This window comes from Drosophila navojoa, chromosome 3, assembly GCF_054131105.1.
Source record: "Drosophila navojoa isolate 15081-1374.11 chromosome 3, UAZ_NAV_1.0, whole genome shotgun sequence".
Classification (NCBI taxonomy): Eukaryota; Metazoa; Arthropoda; class Insecta; order Diptera; family Drosophilidae; genus Drosophila; species Drosophila navojoa.
In genome coordinates, this window is record NC_142891.1 from 3,284,171 (window position 1) to 3,306,401 (window position 22,231).

The following is a 22,231-nucleotide window of genomic DNA, read 5'->3' on the forward strand; positions in this document are numbered from 1 at the left end:
TATTAGCTTACTTATAGCTACATGCATATATTCTTTGACTATATATCTTCTTTGACTTCTTAATACACCATTAAATGAAGTCCAGAACTTAACCAACTTCTGCTAATTTATGTATGCAAGCTCTTTATCGCCATTAAAAAAGAAAACAAAAAGGAAAAAAAAAAATTACTCCAAGGCAGCTTAAGTTCTCGTTCTCATTCTCAATTTTTTTCCCAGTTGCGCCGTTTTCCACTAATTTATTGGCTTTTAATTGCAACTGGCTTAAGCTAAATATTGGCGGTTTGTAATGTGCAGCGTGGCCTGCCTTACGGTCCAGCGGGCATGAAATTGGCATTCAATGCAGCCATACCGTTAGTCGATAACTATATCAGTGTCTATATATAATGGCGAGCAAAGAGATTATATTAATTAATTTCCCATCGATTGCAATATTAGCCAGGCATTGTCTTTGTCGCTATTCGAGTGTGCCTAAGAGGATAAAACGTTGGCCGGACGACCGCTACAAGAGCTCGTTGTGGGGACAACTCTGTCAAACGGAAACTATTTATATGTATAACCTGTGAATTTAAAATGGCATGTTGGCATATATGTATGTAATTTTAAGAGAAGAGAGCTTCAAGTTGTGTTCTCGAGCTGTAAGTGCTTATACGTTTATCGATACACTCTTCATGTTTTCTTGTTGCTATGACAACCGGCTCACAGTCAAAACATACAATTCACCTGAAACTTGTCTTCATGTACCGGAAATATATTACAAATTTCTGCGATAGTATAAAATTATTTTGGGTTTGTTCGATATAGGTATATAGTTTTCGCTTCGTATAAGCATTAAGAACATATCATTTTTACTTTATTCATAAAATGTACACAGAAATCAATGAAATATTTTCTGATATTTAATACTGAGGAGAAATCATCATGAAGACAGTTTGAACTCTCAGGACAGAGCCGTTCACTATCCACATCGGAAAGTCTTGGTTTAAGTTGCTGCAAGAGAAACATCGTGAATAGCACATTTCAAGAAGCAAGAGGAAATATATTTACCTTGTTTGGCAGGTCTTAGGGGGAAGCCACCAGCCACCAGAAAGCTTACAAGATTTTCCTCTTTTGTTATCGTACGTTGCAAATTGTTGACCTATGCTATAAGACATGCCATCGCCTGCACTACCAGTGTAATTTCCGAGGTACAAACGATATCCATCGCGTTTACCACTGATTCGAAAGTAATCATAGCGAGCAAACAAGGTGTGACCAAAAAAATCGGTCAGTTCTATAAATAGTTCGTATCGATCGCTGTTTGTGATAAGATGTATTTTATCCAATCCAAGAAACGAATCCCCATTGGCGAACTTAAATCCACTTATGTATTTATCCAATTTGTGGTTAAATGAAAATTTACGAGTAAAACGCTTCTGAATTTGGATCCAACCTCGAATACAATCAACATAAAAGTTGTTCGAAGCTCCAATCTGAATTAATTGTGTTCCATCTCGGATCGGGCAGATGTACGGATTTTCCTTCTTAGCTCTTGGAGTAGTTCTCTGTATGTTGATGTCCGCAATTGATGTCTGGCAATCGTTTAGCTTTTGTTGATTGATTGTGGATTGATTTTTCAGTAGATCAATTTCAGCTTCAAAGGTAACAGCCAGAAGTAGAGAATGGAATGATAATAATAATAAATACATAAAAATTAATAATAATAATAATAATAATAATAATAATAATAATAATAATAATAATAATAATAATAATAATAATAATAATAATAATAATAATAATAATAATAATAATAATAATAATAATAATAATAATAATAATATTAATAATAATAACAATAATAATAATAATAATAATAATAATAATAATAATAATAATAATAATAATAATAATAATAATAATAATAATAATAATAATAATGTAATCATACCTTGATTATCAATTAAAATACTTCGTAAATTTTGTATTTGTATGGTCTTCTCATTAATTTCTTCCTGATAGTCTGACTTCAGTTTAGCGATCGATTGGCGTTCTTCTTCTTTTAAGTTAAAGATTTGTTGCTTCAATTGATCAATTTCCGCATCTTTAAACTGACTTTCTTTAGACTCCTTTTGAAGTTTAATAATTTGTCTTTCATATTCTAACTGTTTGGCTTGGAATCCAGCTAACAAGGGAGAAATACAAAAGAGAGAGAGAAAAAGAGAGAGCGAGAGAGAGAAATAATACGATTAAACATATATTTAACAAGTTCTGTTGTCTTACACGTTTCATTTATCAAGTTTTGGATCTGAATACTTTTTTTCTCTACTTCCTGTTTGCATGTTAAATTTAGTTTCTCCATTTGCTGCTTGTGTTCATTTTCGATATCAGCTATACGACAGTCAGAGAGTTGATGTCTGAATTGTATGGCATTTTCTATTTCAATGCAATTCAAGCCCTCTATTTCCTCACTTAATTGCTTTTCAATTATATTGAGTTCTTCTTCGTTCTTGTTGATGGTCCTTTCAAACATATCCAGTTCATTTCTCAACTCGTCAATATTCTGTAAACTCATAGGCCTCCAAATTGAAAGCAGTACAACTAATGCAACAAAATAGTTTCCCATTTTATCAGCGCGGCGAAGCGTTTCTCTCTCGAGACTCGGAGCAACTGAATATGAATGAAATTCGCATTCTTTGGAATAGAGATTCTTAAGAATTTCAAGCGAATTCAGTCCATATCAGTCCATAAATTGCTGTTGAATGTACTGAAGGGGTATTTCATTCACTCATTCCCGAAAGTGAATATGTATTGTTTTTTTTTTTTTTTTTAAATTATAATATCGATGTATATGCAGTAATTCAACATTAATTTGAGTTATCGATGAGTCTGTGCGAGTTATCGATCCAAAATATTTTGCGTGATAACAATATATATTGATTTCTCAGGCACCGTATTAACGACTTTACTATCGTCTAATATACATATAATAAACAGTTGAGGGCATCTCCTAGTTGGGCATTCATTCTGTTTCTCAATTCCGAAAATGTGCCCTCTGCCATTCATTATCAAAAATGCACGGAATGTATAGAATATATATATATTTTATATTATATATATAAAACTTTTATGAATATATATATATTTTTTTTTTATTTACTTTATTTTATTTATTATATGTATTCCGTCACCATTTCATCAAATGAAATGCAATGATTGAGTGTTTCAAGCCAATTATATTCAAAAATGAACTGAATTTTCTTTTGTTTTCATTTTCATGCATTTTCAGGCAGACCAATTAATTAGTCTAATTTCCTCAATTAGTTTACATTTGGCTCGAGTGCAGCAGATGCCCTTATGAATTGGTATATGTACCTATTAAAAATTGCGCTAATTGAAATTATCTTTCTATTTTTTTTTTTTTATTGCGCTTTGCTCTTGGCCATTTCCCTGGCCAAATGCATTTGAACTTTCGAGTGTCTCTTGTCTCTGTCCGCTGCTGATTATGTTTGCCTTCGCTTCCGCCACAGCGAAGAGGCTGGATCTGTTTGTTCTGACTAAATGCTTGGCAAATTGTGCGTTTTATGCTGCAAATGAGGCATCGTCAGCGTTTGATGTGAAATGATGTGCAACGCTTAGAACTGAGCGAACTCCAAGGAAGCGTGGAGATTGATATAATTGTGGGAAGAGTATAGTTTCTGCAATATGAATTGGAATATGCAAAGCTAATCGACGTCGTCTTTAAAAGTTTGCTTAAGTTTTGTATAAATGAGTCATTTGTTCCTGCTATCAGAAGTAAAAGTGCCATACGTCTACTTATGTACTAGAATATAGCGAAATAATTTGCGAGCGAATGCTAAAAATAATTCTTGACAGTCTAATCTCCCTCAGCATAGGAAGGAAGCTTGATTATTTTGCTAACTCTGACCAAATGCAGTCGAAATTTGTTTGGCTTTTTAAAGCCAATAGAAGCGTATGTTTACTCAGCTGTAACTTAATTTCACTTTACATACACATAACTGCCAGCAGTGGCTCGTTTAGATTAATCCCCTGGCGTCTCTGGGCTGGATGTCTGCATAGCAGCTCGGGCGAAGATAATGTGCTCTGACTTGTGCCAAGGCAAAGTTAAAGTCGAAAGTTTGCCATCAACAGGATGATTCAAAGCCCTGCTAAAAGTTTTATGACTAGACAGTTTTTTGGGGGCCTGGCTCTCGTCAATATGCTAATAATGTTAAACGCACGGCCGGAAATTGTTTAGCTATATAAACTTTGTTTGCGGCTTGCCAAAAGGCGTACGGCTGGAGCTCACTCTCTCATATAAATATGTGTGACGTTTATGAAGTGAGTGTGACGTGCACATTTGTTGCTCGCTTAAATAATATACATACATATACATATGTAGGTTACATGACTCAGTCCCAAGTAGCTCTCGACTTCTAATCAGTCTGTCAGCTAGCGCAGCTGAAACTTGCAATCGTATGTGACTTATGCTTATCTTGAAGGGAATTTCCATAGATGTATGCTTTGGGCTTACATTTTGAGAGAAATAAAACTTGTATATGGAAGAAAACAATAAAAATTATATAACTTTTTTCTCTATAAAGTTGATTTACTAAATAAATTTAATGTTATTCCTAATCTCAATAATATATACTTATATCATATTCATTTATACATCATATTATATATAAAGGAAGAATAAGGAGGTATAGAGATGAAAAGTACAGTTGGTATATATAACCTTTAGCTCAATAATATGTACTTATATTATATATCAATCTATATTTTATAAATAAAAGTAAAGTTGGTATATATAATCTATAGTCTATAACTTATAATATATATCAATATTATACATCAATCCACATATTATAAATCAAAGGAACTCTTAGGAGCTATAAAAATGAAAATTAGATATGTGCGTCTCTAAGTTGAGTAGGTATATATAATATATAGTCTATAATTCAATTATAATAATAATAGAGTTGGTATATAAATGCTATGATATCAAAGGTTCTTTCTATTCCAAGTGCTCTAACTAACTGAACTCGGCACTCGCTTTATATATGACTTTGCAGCTTGGTAGACAATCTAAAAATATTATTCTTGGACTAATAACTCAACTAACGCATATGAATGTAACATAAATTAACCCATATACCATTTTCAGTCTCGCAGAACTAGTCAATTAAAGAACATTTTTAGCATGTCTTCAATGTGCTCAAGGCTACTTTAAAGCTCAACTTTAAATCAATTTTCAATTTTTCCATCTCTTTTGCAGGTTCTTCTTGCATTGTGCTATGCAAACAGCCAACTGAACCCCACTTGCCCTCCACCCACTCGGTGAGTGCATCACATGCTCCGTGGCCATTTATCTTGATTTGTACAAACCTAACGACGTTTAAATGCTTGTTCCGAGGCATTGGCGTTACGTTTTGGTATCCCATTTGGATTCGCTCGCTGGCCTCACGTTTTGCCGGCTCGTCAGCTGAGCTATGCTCAGTGCTGTTGCTGGGTCATGTTTATGCTTGAATAATGTTGACAAAATCGCTGAAGCGATGGTCAACAGAGAAATAACACTAGGGATCGAAAGAGACAGACAGAAGGAGTAGATATGTAAGCCAGTTTAGAGGAGCAGGCAATGCTCGCTCTGTCACAGACAAATTGTCGCTGGCTGGGTGTGAAAACGTTGGCCCGGTTAGCTACGCGAGCCGAGTTCTAACTCAACTGCTGCTCCTGCCTGACTATTGCAGTTTTGTATCTTGTATCTTTTTTCATGTTTTGACAAGTGGCTGCAGCGCTCTGCGGCTCCGTTTCCGAGCCATAAAGCAAATTGTTGTTGAAAAAGTTGCGCTTCGGTGTCATGGCCTGTTAAATGTTGGCAATAAAAGTGAAAACGCTTGTCATATCGCTAGACCGTTAGTTTTCCACTCAGCAGCGAACAGCGGTCATATAGAATCTGCCATAAAGCCCAATTTAAGTCTCGAGAAGTTCTCAGCTCCCCCATCCCTCCCCCATCTTGGGCACACCTGCGACACACACTCATAAATTTAAACGAGTGCTTCGATTTATTGTATCCATAAATCCGGGCCATAAAATCCATATACGGCAAACGCAAATGCAAATACAAGTTGTGCGGGCTGTCATAAATCTTGAATGTGGCCTTACAGCAGGAATATTGAACATATTATTAGATATAAGTTGTCGTGCGTATGTGTGGCTGGGGGGGGAGGGGCACAGCACGCAAATCCGCATAGATGTCAAAGTGAGCGGAGTGAGAGGAATGCTTGTCAAGTGCTCTGAAGAGACGCGACAAGTATTGCATCATTTATTGCAGCAGTACAAGAACAAGTTGATAATACAGTAGAATCCCGATAATTCGCAATGCCAATTCGATTTAAGCAAAAGTTCAAACTATCGAGAATTATCGAACACGAATTTCGTACAGAATTTGTTTCGATTTATCGCAATTTTTCGATTTATCGGGATACAAATTATCTAGACACGATTGCATCATAAAGTTGTGATAATATTTAAGATTAAATATTCTTTTAAGTCTTTTATAAAATCAACAAAAGTAGTTCATATTAAATATTTGTTAAACTTCTAAAATATATTTTAATGAAATTAAATAAAATATATACATATTATTATTATTATTTATTTATTTATTTATTTTATATTATTATTATTATTATTATATTATTCGCTAAATACATATGTATAAAACCCAAACAAATTTTTCAAAAACTTTTCAGAGAGTCTTGGATATAAGCGTAATACACTATACATAAAGTTCTTTCCTACATTTTTTGGCTATTTTATATTTACTTATATGGCAAAATTCCACGTATGCTCGTAACCATATCATATCGATAATGGTGAAGTTACAGTTAAATCTTAAGAACACCTTCATTATATTCACTCTACAAATCTTCATCCTATCGACTCAATGCATTCATATTTCGAATGGAAACTACTCAACGGTGTTGGCATATATATTGTATACTGACATGTTAATAGAAATATAACAATAAACTATGGGTTCAGGGTATAAAAATATACATAGACTCCACAAGCAACAATATTTTCCCATTACTTTCACGCTTTACATCAAATTTAATTAATAATTTGCCGCAAGTTTAATCGTCTGTCAACACTTTGTACACCCCTATTTCGCCTGATCTGAAATCGTCGACTTTGCACTTTGAAAAACATTTGACCGTTTAATGATAAATTGCTGCGATGTATTGTCGAGGATAAACCAAAAAGTTCTTTTGGGGTAAATAATCAAAAGCAACCGCAGGAGCCACGCGTCGCGTCGCGGCGACGAATCGAGCGTTGATTGAAAAAACTTGTAAATTTTTCACGACAAATAAAAAATATCACAGTAGCAATAACAACAAAGTCTGGATGGGATGTGCTCGATAGGAAAATACTATGTAAAGAGTACAAGAAATTAATAAGCTAAAATATACGCAATGAGAGCTTGAAGCATAGAGCTCTTTAGCACTAGCGACTCCATCGTCCCCTTTCTTTGCTCAACTTACAGGGTATTGCAGCGAGTGTGTCGCTGACAGCGAAGGGTGCGTTGAGCAATTGATAAATTTAATGGCGTTACGCATGTCAGACTCACCAAATCCTTCAGACTGTCAAATTGGCAGCCCTGGATTGAAATACCGCTAACCTCGCCCTCAGGACACCTCGTCCTAAGCAAACAAAAACCACAACGAAAAAGAGGAAGTAAAATGAGCAAAATGAAAATAAAAGTTGGCAACAAATGAAAAAACAGGTAATGAGAACAACAAAAGTGCCCAAAAGAGACCAACTAATGGAGAGATATGCAAAGTGAGGCAAGTGCCAAGTGCCAAGTGCCAGGTGACGTAAATAAATTGTGAAAAATACTTACGACCTGTATGATAGATGTATACAGCAGAGAAACACCAACAGCAACAGCTACAGCAACAACAACAGCAAAACTGTAAATAATCCAAAAAAGTTGGCGAATTTCTTAGGCTCAGTTTGTAAAAGTTTCTTTTTATTTTGCAGCAATCATTAATTTTGTCAACAAATGGAATTGTTGACAAGTGAGAAAATAAATTAATAGATTGTGCCAATCCACAGCCATGCGCAGTGATGGGGGATTTCGTTAATGCCAAATGTAGATGTCGACGCCAAACGTAAGCAATCGAATATTGTGAATGGACAGAGTCCCATTAATTGATAACGATTCAGGAAGACTGTGCACAAGGCAATTGAATTAAGATAAATTGCAAAAGAAATTAACTTTTATTGAAATTATAAATATTATTAATAAAAAATAAAAATAGGTCTAGCTATTATATAGATAATGCTCATATATTATTAAAAAAAAGCTTAGATGAAGATGTATAAAAGATTCAGGAGTCTAGAGTCCTCATTAAGATATACAAAACATATTCCAAATATATTCTAAATAAAAAAAATATATATAAAGACATGGACAAATTTAGACACAAAATATAGGAACTAAGAGAAATAAAAGATAGGAAGAAAGGGAGAGAGTAAGAGAAAAGGAGGAAAACAGAGATGAGGGAGCTGGAAAGAGATAGAGACAAAGTAAATCTTTCTTAATTACTTCCTTACAAGAACTTTCTACAAGATTGCTGTTGAAGATTTCGGAGATCGTCTCCGAGATTGAACAAAATTTTCTAAGAAGAATTTTTAAAAATGTAATTCACTAAAATGCAGTCATTAAAGCTCAAAAGTTTTGACATTTGTAACTATGGCACATATAGAGAAATGATTTGTTCTATGAATCAACCGAATATAATATAAATATCAGCGAAATGTTGATTAAACTTAGAGAGCTATCTAAAACTGACCTGTAACTTAATGGTACTGCTTTAAGTATTCTACTCAATTCTTTTCAAGATTTAGAATATTCAAATTTAAATATTCAACTTTTATAAAGAACTCGAAAGCTTTAATATCTTGCATTTATTTGGCCCATTCAAATGCAAATTTGTATTATTTTCTAGCGTTTAGCTTTAAGTGTTCGACGAGCACAAAATGCTATTCCAAGGCAGCTGAGCGTCAGCCCATCCAATTAGACGAAGAATGGCGTAACGTGTAAATCCTGTCCCTGACTTGCAGCAAAATGCATTTAAAATATTTGCAGAAAGAGAAACAGAGAGAGAGAGAGAGAGAGAGAGAGAGAGAGAGAGAGCAAGAGAGGGAAAGAGAGAGGAGGAGAGGTAACGGAAAATGTTGGGCGTCGGAGTCCGCTTGCTAAATGCATCACGTATTGGGTTTTGACATAAACGCTTGTCCTCGTTAGCGCCGCATCGTGTTCCATGGCCAAAAAGGTGGGATTGAGTCTTGGCTTTGGTCTTGGTTTTGGTTTTTGGTTTTGTTTCCAACTGCAGCTGCTCCTGCTGCTGCAGCTCCTGCTGTTGTTGCCCGCCCGCGGCGTCAGTCGGAAAAACTTTTAGAGCCGCGTGGAGGCGGCGGCTGCAGCCGAACAACTTGGAGAGTTTCGTAGGCTGCCGCCACGGGCAGAGCTGATAAATTGCCGTCGCGTTGTTGGCCCTAAACCCTGACGGGGTCCGCAGCTCAGATTTTATGCAAAAATTCAGCGTTAAGCGACAAAAAAGCAAGTGACGGCGAGACAACTAAGCGAGAGTGTGACGGGCAGATATCCTGTAATCGTTGTATTTTAGTATAGCAGAAGAGTTGATTGTGAATTTTCTAGAAATAGGGAAAAGTTATTTTTTGTATTTAATATATATTTGATGAGGGGGTATTATCGACGAATCTCTGTATCTAATTTCAAAAGTTTAGTCTTTAAAGTTATCGAGATTGATTGATAGGTAGATAAAAGACAAGATGAATTTGCCTTGTTCAAGTATTTTCAAATTATTCAGAAAGAAAAATAATGTAATTTTGAAATTAATTAAAATCAAAAAGTAAACCTTGCTCTTAAAAAAAAAATATATAATTCCAATAAATTTAGAATTTTCCTAAATTATTTTTCGTAATTAATTAAAAAAATTTTTTTTTACTTTACATCCACTTGTTTTTTGCATCCCGGCCCCATTCACACGCCTTCAATATTTCAAGGGTATCAAAAGCTAAGCGCAGCTGAAATGCAGATGCAGTTCCAAATGCATTCGCAGCTCCCCTGGGCTGTTGACTGCTGGCGCTGAAATAATGCGGCCAATAAATGTCACAGTCTGGCCCCGTCTCCTGCTCCAAAGACTGCTTAATACTACTCCCACTGCTGCGCTGCGCTCGCTCACTTTCATGTCTTTCTTTGGCACTGCAAATTGTGTATTTAAATGGCAGTTAAAGTGGCAACACGTTCCATACCCGTTTGAAGTTGTTCGATGATGAGCGATCACATGCAGCGCGCTCCACTCCCACAACTCATTACAGCCGGCCAGGCAACCAGTCAACCATGCTCTCATCCTGGCAGCCAGCAAGTGGCTGCTGCACTTCACGAATGAATTTATAAATATTTCATGGACTGCGCAGCGTAGCGGAAGTCACTCCAAGTCCAAGTGTTTACAATGAATCATATTTTTATGAGGCGCTTCTTAAGCGCAGCCCCCGCCGAGAGACAAAGGCATATTTGTGCTGCTCGTATAAACAATTCATGTGCCAAAGTGCAGAATGTCTAGAAAATACCCTGTAGCTAGAAAATGTTGCTATTTAAGGGGTAGCATCACGAAGATGTTGGTAAAGTCGGTTTATGAGATGTTAAAGCTATTTACACGTTTTACTATTGATTTATATAAAAAATAGAGGACTTTTTGCAGAAGAAAGAAAGAGAAAGTGATACAGAGAGAGAGAGAGAGAGAGAGAGTTGACGAATCGATCTCATGAGCCAGGAATCCATTTCTAAAACAAAGATATAGTCGAGTGGGGGCAGTGTGAGAGAAGTGCAAAGAGAGTGGGAGAGAGAGAGAGAAAGAGTTGGGCTTGGCAAATGAAAACAGTTCTATATCTTTATTGGACAACAAAAAGAAAGAGAGAGAGAAAGATAGGAAGAGATAGAAAGAGAGATAGAGAGAGAGAGAGAGAGAGAGAGAGAGAGAGAGAGAGAGAGGTGAAGGGAATAAAGAAATGAAGACTCAGAGCTCAAGAGAAACAGATAAATCATGTTCTATGAATACAATTCGATAGAGTATTATTTGAGTTCGTCTAACCAAATCACATATAATGAATGTACTGAGTAATAGACTGTGACTGAGTATCATAAAACCGCTTACCATATTTTGCAAATATTTTTAGCTCATTGAAAATTTATGTTTGCGGTGCTCGTATAAATAATGAATTGTATAAACAAATCATCAAACAGATGAGGATATATAGGCAATTTCAGAGAAGCAAATGTCTTTGACTTGTTCTATGACCTTTGAAGCTACATATTACACATGTATATTCCAACACACAATGATGTATAAGATAATATGTGAAGGTGAGAGTAATCCAAGTAAATAATCTGAAACTTATTTCTATTTAACTCAATGATAGATCCTATTCTTGCCTTACCTCTCACCTTACAGGGTATCCTCTCGCTTTCATTTCGCCCTGCTTCTCTTCTTCCTCGGTCATATTTCTGATCATATTCATATTCAATATTCATTTGCATTCCGTGCAAGCAACTCAAGTGACAATCGTGAATCCCATTCCCGTGCCGTTCTTTCTGTCGCTAACTCTCCCTCTTGCTCTTCCTCTCCCCCTCACATTATCCTTTCTCAGTCATTCTGCTTGTCTTGTATGCTTAAAATGGCAAATCAAATGTTGCCAATTTGCAGACAGACTACATCATCAATTTGCATATCTTATATATACATATATCGGAGCTGCTTAAGCGGAGCTGTTGCTAATTTAGCTGTCACATTTTGATACATAAATCAATTTCAATACACTTCACGTCAATCAGCATGACAAGTACGTTAATATCTTAAGTTGCTCGTTTAACTGATATGGTAAGTGCTCTTTGTGCCACAAGTGAACTGAGGAGTGGCTCATTTGAAGGTGTCTACTCATTCTCATTCATCCATATAAGTATATATACATATATAACTTACTTCTCTTTGTAGTGTGAAATAAGAAAAAATTCATTTAAATATAATTTTGGATTTTTTCTTCAGTATTAATAAAATTTCGATTTTTAGTATTCATAAAAAAGTAAATGATATTCATAGAACAGGTCAAAAAAATATTAAAAATGTATATAAATATATTTCTGATTATCTGATATTAATAACAAAGTTAATGATATCATAGAAATTTATAGAATAAGTCAAAAATTATTTATATATATTATTTATATTCCATTTCAAAACTCTTAAATATTTTAAATTCTATTTTTATTATTTCATATTTTAATTTTATATTAAGTTTAATTATTATTTTATTTTTGTTTCTTTATTTCATTATTATTTTTGCATTTTTATTTGTTTTAATTAGCTCATAATATTATTTTTTTTTTATATTTACAAATTTATTTTTATTTAAGGAATGCCTCAATAAATTTTTATTTTGTAAACAAATTATTAACTAAAAATTATATTTATTTTTAACAGTATTATTTACTTTAACCTGTATAAATCGTTCTCCATATAAGTAATAATTTTTTGTCTTGACATATAGTCAAATAAGACGCATTTATTATTGGCAAATAAATTCACCGAGAGCTTTCTTTGCTTATAAATTATTGTGGCTCGCATTGTTGCCCAAATATCGTTTATCACATTTATCATGTGCACACGGCGGCGCCTATTGTTCTTTTTTCATCAACAAAGAGAGATAGAGTGAGAGAGAGAGAAAGAGAGGGAGAATGCGTGCCCGGGTTGGGGAAGAGAAGGAAAAAAGTATTTACGATAGCGCAATTTGCATAATGTGCAAATCATAATACGAACTTCCTGTGCAGGGCATAAATATTGCAACATTTGTAACAGACATGGCCAGAGAGCCCCAGCCCCAGACAGAGTCCCGACCCCAGCCCCAGCAAAGATAACTTATCAGCTCGTGAAGTGCACACACGGGGCACGCTTTGGATTCGATGCGGCATGCAGATTCCACATTGCGAATGCTCAAAGTTGAGTGTTGAATGTGGTTGGCAAAACTTTACGCAAAAGCTCGACGACACGACGGTGGGGAGAGAGAAACAGATAGAGAGAGAGAGAAAGAGAGACAGGGGGAGAGACGAATCGACTTTTGTTTGGTTTACATGCGGCATGTTTTAAATTGCTGTAGATCGAGCAGATATGAAATGTTAAGGCTAAAGTGGATCTAGATGTATGCGTTTTATATGCTATGTATATAAGATAGAATATATAAACAATATATGAAATGTAAAGCTTGAGCTCGGCATATATACTACTCTACATTAAAAGATTTTAAAGTACGATAAAATAAAAGGCCTGTAGCTGATATACATATATTTAAATATATGTATCTCTTTATCAGTGAATATTGAAAAATTATTTCTTATATATTTACTAGAAATTTACTTAGCATTAATATGTGATTTTTTCAGTCAATTTCTTTGCAATTTTCTCTTCACTGGGTATTTTCTAGCTACCCAGCGTTTTCATTTACAAATTTATCATTTGTACTTTGCAGCGATTGTTAAATTTCAATTTCACAACTTTGCAGCTTGTAGCAAGTGCGGCAAGTTGTTGCATTGTTGTAGGTAGTTACACATGTTCAACGTCTGCAGATTGTGGCTGTGACAAATTTTTTGGTATATCAAAAAAAGAAAATAGTAACTAACGAGCCAGCAGCTAGAACTGTTCTCAAAGTCGAAACTGAAATGCGCTATGATTCATCAAATGATCAATGTGATATGTGTATCTGAGTCATGTATAATAGTTGACTTTATATGGAAATGCTACGGCTATAGCAGCTTTTTTCTCATTGGCTGAAAGTTTTGCATTAGGTGCGTTTCATATGTTATTTTTGAGCCCTTACATACTTATAAACTGCTCATTCTTTTGCTTGGTCTCTCTTCTGCTGCTCGTTACTTCTAAATAGCAGCTGTCTACTCGTTACTTCATTGTTGATATTTACAAGTTTAATTTAATTTTACGAGCCTGCATTATTGTATACCAGTGGCTGATTGTTCTCTAATAGAGAGTTGAGACTCTCTACTTCCTAGCTTTAAAATGTTGCTCATTACTTTTACATCTATATTCATCACTGTTTAGTGCTTATTAGCTACTCGTTGCTCTTTACATGTTACCCCTAACTCGTGACTCTTTATTCGTGACTCCTTACTCGTTACTCCTTACTCGTGACTTCTTACTCGTTACTTCTTACTTCTTACTCCTTATTAATTACTCTCAGCTTTTTATGTCGTACTCGATACTCTTTACTTTTTCTCGTTATATCTGTATGATTATACCTTACTCGTTACTCATTATTCAATGCTCTCTATTCATCACACGTTGTTGTATACTCGCTACACATTACTCGTTGTTGTGAGCTAGCTGAGCTAGGCTTTTGACTCCACAAATGCTAAACTCTATAGTTATAACTAATTCCGCACTATTCATCAGTCGTTACTCTCAGTTACTCGTTACATCAGCTACTCATTACTCATTACTCAAATACATAACTCAATATATGTATGTAATTGACTTGCTATATGCAGAATCTGTCATTAGTTACTCAGTACAGTAGCTACAGTAATTATTTATATAACGTATATAACAAATAATCCAACTTTCAGTTCATAAGTTAATCATTCTCATACATTCTTCAACACCGATTCGTTTTGCCTCTGCAAATCGTAGTGAATTTCAATGCAAATGAGTACATCGTTTGCGCTCGGGCTATGTGACATGGCCACATGTGTCAGCAGAGCTATGCAAAAACATTTGTCTAAAGCTTTAAGTGAATTCTCCAAGCGCTTTGAGCTCTGCTCGACTCGACTCGTCGGTGTTTTTGTTGTTGCTTTGGCTGTGACGAGTGAAACGACCACACCAAGCAGCACATCAATTCAAAACCAATAACTCAAAAACAAGAATCCAACAGCCCGACAATCCAACAACAATCATGTGGCTGCATTTCAGCTAACAACATTTCTTATTTCTTTCACTTTTTTGCCCTGCGCAATTTCATTTTCCAGAATTCCATTTACACTCGAACGCTTGGCTCCAACCTGACCAGGTTTTGCCCCTCATCCTGGCCTGCGTCCCGCTCCTGGGATCCTTTTCCCATGGACCCGCTCGAATTGGCAGTGATAAATGTAGCGCCAAGGCTGCTTCAGCTTCAGCTTGAGCTCCAACTTCAGTTGCAGCTTCCGCAAATCCGAATAGTGTTTGCTATTTATGCGCAGGTAAAACAAGAAAACAAAAGTAATAACAATCGGGATGCTGACTGACTTGGTTATACCCTGCGATGCGAGTTTGTGTGTGTGTGAGAGAGAAACTGAGATTATAAATTGATGTAGTGAGGGGCATTTCGTATGTGAATTAAAATGATCATACATATATATAGAGATAAAATGAAATATGAGAGAGGCACAGAGAAATGGAAGACACAAATAACAAGACTAAGCGAGGAGAGATATACTAGTATGAAAAGAAGAGGCATAATTAAATTTATAATGGGACTCAGAGACCTAAGAAATGATTACCTAGGATTTTTCTTACCTAGGAACCGATCTTCGCTTGGTATTATTCCAGTCTAGTTCATTAGAGTCCTTAGGCTTGAGTAAAGTTTGAAGATCCGAGCTGCTATAGAGAATATAATAAATAAATTATCGAGTAATAATAGATGTCTCTGTATTCAATTACGAAGCCAATTTGAATAGAAAAAGTACAAAGTAGTCAGAGAACTCTCATAATATAGTATTGTCTTATAAACAAGCATTAACAGCAATTAAGCCCGCCAAGCGCATCAGATCCTTTTAGTCCACCATAAACTACAGGGTATTAGTATAAATTGGAGTGCGCCACTCGCTTGACAAACTGTTCGACACCCTGGCCATGGCTGTTCGAGATGCCAGAGCCAATGGCCACAGACTGAATGCTGACGCCTGATGCATGAATGGATGGATGGATGGATGTGGCATGGCTCGATATACACATAAATATAAGTGTAAGTGTGTGTGTGCGTGTGCGTGTGTGCGTGTGTCACACATAAGTTCATGGCAGCCCCTCTCAGATTACCCACTGCTGCTGCTGCTCAAAAGTCAAAAGAACTTGCGAGTGAATATGAATATGAATACATGAATATCTCAGGGCCTGCGGCCATTTAAAACGCTATTGAAATTTCAGCTACAGCGTTGCTAATTTGTATTTTAAAATATGCGCAATTATGCCAACAACAACAACAACAGCAGCAGCAGCAACATGAGCTACAACAATGCATTCAGTGGTGTGTTAGTCTCCATGTTTAATAGGCTGAGCCCGAAAAAGGGTGCAGCAACGCCGGATGAGGGCGCTGTCCAAACAGCGGGACAGAGATCAACCCCCTGAGCAGAGTCTACCCTTGAGTGCATAGCGCGCGTGTCAAGCGTTCCCTTTCCCCCATCCCCACACTGACGGGCTAAGCCCTGGCTGGACTTTGCATTTGTGAAAAATCATTAAAATTATTACATTTGGCTTTGGCCCGACACCTCGTCTCGAATAATTCGTGACATTTGTGCGGGGGATTAGACCAACAACTGTCACACATTTTTTGTTGCTCTTCGTTGGACTCGAATTACCACGATTAGCATGGCCAGCGCATTTGTTCCCATCTCGAAATTTTCCATAATCTTGCACAGTCTTGACATGGAAGACACCTGCTTCCTTAATAGCCGCCTTTAATGGCTAAAAATCTTAGACATTATGCAAATATTTACGCCGACTAATGAGAGGAGTTAGCTTTACAATCTGCTCTCTCATCTTGATCTTGATGAAAACGAAGGTGCTTTTGTTTAATAATAATAAAGAAAAGCAAAATGAAAAGGAAAATGTTTATTTATTCCAAGCACAAGATGTTTGCGGTGCCTCAGCTTTCATGGGCCTAGGCCAAGGGCAAGGGCAGGGCGGGCCATATGAGTCTTTGAAATTGAATCCATGCATAATTAATAGCAATTTAATGGCAAAAGCTGTCTATTCAATATATCAAAGGCTGCTCCCATTGAGATGAAAACTTTAGGGAGTTAAGCCTTTCAAATGAGTTTCTAGTTAAAAATATAAATGAAGAAAATGGTGAGGAAAATATTAAAAATTTTTGAGAAAATTTGAGCAAAAAATGAGTTGCTGAATAGGTTAACATTATTAATTTAATTTAATTTTTTTTTTAAGAAATATTTTTAAATTTCATATTATTTTTAAATTATTCTTATCTCTATTGTATATCTGCCTCTTTTCAGCACTCTATCTGATGATCTGTAATTTGATATTTTTATGGCGTAATTCTTTCTTTAGGGTGCTTTAGCATCAACTTAGATATACGATTGTCACTTCCTATTCGAATTTGTTGTGCTTTGCTTAGAACTTTAACTCAATGAGTTGACTTCTCTACATATATCATGACGATGAAAACGAGAGCTAATCTACAAGAAAATATTGATTGATCCGATTTTTAGATTGGAGAGAGAGTAATAGAGAGACAGAAAGAGAGAGAGAGAGAGAGAGAGACAGAAAGAGAAAGGTAGAGATAAAGAGTATTTTAGTAATCTCCAAGAAATATATCATATTGATAATCTTTGCATTCTGGTCTTTAAAAAAAGATCAGTACAGCGATATATGAAAAGAATAGATGATCTTTAATATTCAAGTTCGTTTCTATATTTCGATACAGTTTCAAAACAGAAACGCCTACAAGTATGTAAGTTTTGCGAATAATTTATCACATAATAATTTATCCCTTATATATATACATTATAAATCTCCTACTCATATCGCCCCTCTTGCACATCTTCATAATTAAACTTTAGCAAGCCTCTATATAAACACACCAGTTGAAGTAAATATTTCAAGTTGAATCGATTCGTTTGCATATTGCGTGGGATGGAGAGACAATACAGAGTACGCTGTGCTCCAGATTGAGGAGCACCCATTCGGTCCCTAGGGATAGACGCCGCATGGCCGCACTCAAAGCACGTCGCCCAATTATGTAGGCAGCTAGGCGAATCAAAGCATCGTCAATGGCTGACAAAGGCCCAGAAGGCGAAGACCGCGTAAAAGAGAGAGAAGGGCGAAAAATGTCTAAAAGCCGGCGCCAGCTTCTTGCCGTACTTGATGTTGTGGCATTGTTTATTGAAATACGGCTCGCTGAATGAAATTGCGCGGAAGCACTTGCAGGCAGTTTATTGGCTTCATTGTGCAACCCTTTTGAGCAAATATTTTTAATTCGCTTTTGCGCTGTTTTCATTTTGTTTGGTTTCTTTTTGTGATTAACCCGGGGCGTGCCCAGCCAAATACAAGTAATACTCTCTCAGTCGATCCGATACGATCCGATCCATTCAAGCGGCAATAATTTGTTCGCTTTTTGCATTGTTGAAATTGTACGAATTTATTGCGTTATGCATTCATTATTCACAATTTGAAAAACTCTGGCGAACGCTTGCCGTTGCGTGCCTGAGAGACATTAAAGAGCTCCACAAAATGTTGTCCGAATTGCGACGGCGATGCCGGCGACTCCCATTGGCTGCCCATCAAGATCTCGTTTCGCTTTCGTTAGCCGATCCACTGAGAAAAACTTATATAAAAATATATATATATGTATATATGAGTATGGTTGTGTATGTGTGTGTGTGTGTGTTAAGTTTAATGATCGTCGAGCTGATGATTTTTTAAGAACAGATAAACACGACCACCAAAATTGTCAGTTGTAATAAGCATAAATATGTGAAGCAAATACCATAAGTATGTGAGAAGCTGTGGGTAGTATTGGCTTGAATTGAACTGTGTATAAAATATACTTGGAAATGTTTTATTATGTATTTAAAGAAATTTGTAAATTAGTAATAAGAAATTATAAATAAATAAATAAATGAAAATACATAAAAAAATAATAAAAAAATAAATAAAATAATAAATAAAAATTAAAAAAAAAAATTGAAAAATATATAAAAATAAAAAAAATATGTAAAAATTTTTTCCAAGAATATCAAGCTAGATTCTTGATCATAATTAAAATGAATAACATTTATTAAAATTATATTAATATAAAATATTATATATAAAATGAAGCTGTATATTCTGTATACTTGTCGGGGAATCGTTTTAGGCCTCAAAGCCCAAGCATTGGGCTTCGTCCAAACATTTAGTTATGGCAATTGTATGAAGTTCAATTTAAGCTCAAGCTAAATAAATTTAGAGTCAAACCAAACGTACTTCACATCAATAACTAATTCGTCAAACTACAAACCCAATTAAAACCGATTCAAAATCCTGTTCAAACCCGATTCAAACCCGGTTCAGCAACCATTTCAAATTTAAGAGGATTCACCGCATTGTTTCTTTTATTAACAACTATTTTGTGCCCTATACAGTCGATGCATCTCAACTCTCCACACTCAAGTAAGTAGAATCTTATTTACAGGGTATCTTCGAAGGCAGCTCATTAGCTAGTTGGACTTTGCACTGCACAGCTGATGCCATAAATGTCATTTACTTATGTACTCTCAGTTGATTAATTACTTGAGGAGACTCTCGCGCGGACTCTCTGGCAAAATCAATCAATCATCTATGCCATGAATAGATCAAAGAGCAGCACTTCAATGGAAACGCAATCGGAATCGGAATCGGAATCGAAGTCGGCAACTGGAGTAAAGTTCTAATTAGAAAAGAAATCTTTGAGTGTCTTGACTCCTGGCTGACGCCTGAGCAGGACATCTTGCAGCTTGAGCTGATGTGTGAAAACAAAGAGAGGAAAATCTATAGATGGGGACAGCTACAACTACATACGTGACGTGGCATGACCATGTGACAGCCTGTATAAATTTGTCATTTGTAAATGTCAGAGATAAAAGTGCAGTAAAAATATAAAAGTCAAGAATTTCCAGCTGTTGTGCCATATGTTTTTGATTTTTTTTTCTTGTTTTTTTTTTTTTTTTGCATTGAGACAATTTGCATATGGATTCCAAGCATTTGCTGTGCTAATTACGAAACTTAATGTGGCATTAACTTGAGCCCTGTCCTGCCTCTCACTCCCTCTCCCTCTCTCTTCCTCTTTCCACTGCCAACGCTGCGTGCAAAACAATTAACCATGAAATTGAAAAGACGCTGCCGCTGATTCTTTTTCAAGTCGGAGCCAATGGCTGCGGCGAGGGCGGACTCGAGGGAGTTTCGATGGTTCTCTCTGAGTGATGCCACGTCCTGCCCTGGCACGTCCTGCGCGCCCATTTGTTCCACTTCTGTGACCAGGCAGGCGCAAGCAAGTGCCAGAGCGTGCGCCTCCCGGCCGACCAGCTCAAATATCGCTCTATTTAGCCAAAACTCAACGCAACGCAACGCAACGCAACGCGAGCTCAAACGTTACGCTCTTGCGCCCCTCAACACAATGCTCCATGACCAGGCATTAGCCATGCCACTTGGCTTGGCATTGCTCTTCAGCTGCTCTTGCGACGACTTTTCGACTCTCGGGTCTGTGTGACCACAGAATTTCGTCCAGGGCTTGCAGCCACAATTAAAGAGCGAAGAAGAGGCAGCCGAAGAGGAAACCAACTACATTAACTGGCTTGGCTATTGGCTCGAGTTCAATGAGCTGCTGGCATTTTAATTTTTGTCTCACATTCTATGAAAACGCATTTAAAAAGTTGGCTCAAACCATATTGACAGAGTTTTATGGAGCTCTGCAAACTTTCATATTTTGTTTCAGTTTGGCATTGTTTAACTCGAAAAGTTTTAATGAGAAATGTGAATTTTTTTTTTGCTTACATTTAATTAGATTATTTTTGAAAATTTTTTTGTCTATTTCAAAAATTTTTTTTTCAATTTGGCAATCAACTAAAATTTTTTCAAATGAAATTAAATTATCTATTTATTAAAAAAAAAAACTGGTATATATATAAAAGAAATTTTTTTTTGCGTATCAATTTTTCTGCTTTCATATTTTTTATAAAAATTATGTTTAGAAATTATTGCAAAAAAAATTAGAAAATATTAAATAACATACAAATTATTAATAAAATTGCATTAAATCTTGAATAAATTAAAAATAATAATATTATATACAAATAAAATTATAATTATAATTATAAATTATGTTAAAAACAAATTGTTAACAAATTATATCAATAATAAAGTATATTTACATTTTTTAAAAATTATTAATTATTTTTATTAGTTTAAATTTAAAATTTGCCTATATAGCAATGAAGCTTCCTAAACTGTTCTGGGCGTATTAATTTTTGCTTTATAATTTCAACTTGAAATCAAACAACATCAAAATGAACTCGATGTAATGGGAACTGAAACAATTTCATGTATGCTCAACTCTTTATGATTGCAATTGTTGTTGCGGCTGTGACTGTGGCTGTGGCTGTGCCTGTTGCTATAGTCGCTATTTGTCCCAAACGAGCGATTAAGTTGCGGCTTTGACTTTGGGACTTTGTTTTCAAGGCCGCAGACAGCTGCCAGACAACTGATATGTGCACATGAGTACATGCGAATGCGAATGCCAAAGCCAAAGCCAAATCCATTCAGATGCTGATTCGGGGCCACAAAGGATGTGGCTGTATAGAGAGGCGCTACAGAGAGAGACAGAGAGAGAGAGAGAGAGGCATAGATAGAAAAATAGAGACAGAGACAGCAGCCAGACAAGCGCCACAGCAACAGCAACAACAGCAAAAGCTCGAACTCTATAGCAAACTGATGGAAAGTGATGAGTGCGAGAGATGACGAACTGAACTGGCATATGAATCGCTGATGTGTTGTCTGCTGTTGCTGTTAACACTATGCAACAAAATAAGGAAGGGAGATTTTATAGAAATCGTATATAAATAGGATTGGATGGGATAGAAAATGTTGACATACGCTCAATCATAGATTAGGATTTTTTTTTATCAATCGAGTTTAGTCAAGCAACTCACACAGATAAAAATATTTAAAATTATTAAAAAATATAAACATAGAGTCTATTTTATAAGATATAGTAATCAAATGCAAACCAAATTTTAGGGCAATAATTTCAATTTATGTATATATTGGACTTTTGTACATAAGCTGATTTTACTATAACAAGTTCAATTATGTTTTATTATATTATTATTATATGTTACAATCTTATCTTTTTTAATAGGAATTCAAATGAATAT

At 35.6% G+C, this 22,231-nt stretch overlaps 1 long non-coding RNA gene across 1 annotated transcript; it reads right to left on the bottom strand.

Annotated features, from left to right (window-relative positions):
- Nucleotides 1-819: 819 nt before the first annotated feature.
- On the bottom strand, nt 820-2,635 carry LOC149091618 (uncharacterized). The gene is made up of 4 exons (XR_016196528.1): nt 2,260-2,635; nt 1,928-2,161; nt 1,045-1,630; nt 820-987 (listed from the first exon to the last, which is right to left on the bottom strand). It is a non-coding gene; the product is annotated as an uncharacterized LOC149091618 (long non-coding RNA).
- Nucleotides 2,636-22,231: the final 19,596 nt, after the last annotated feature.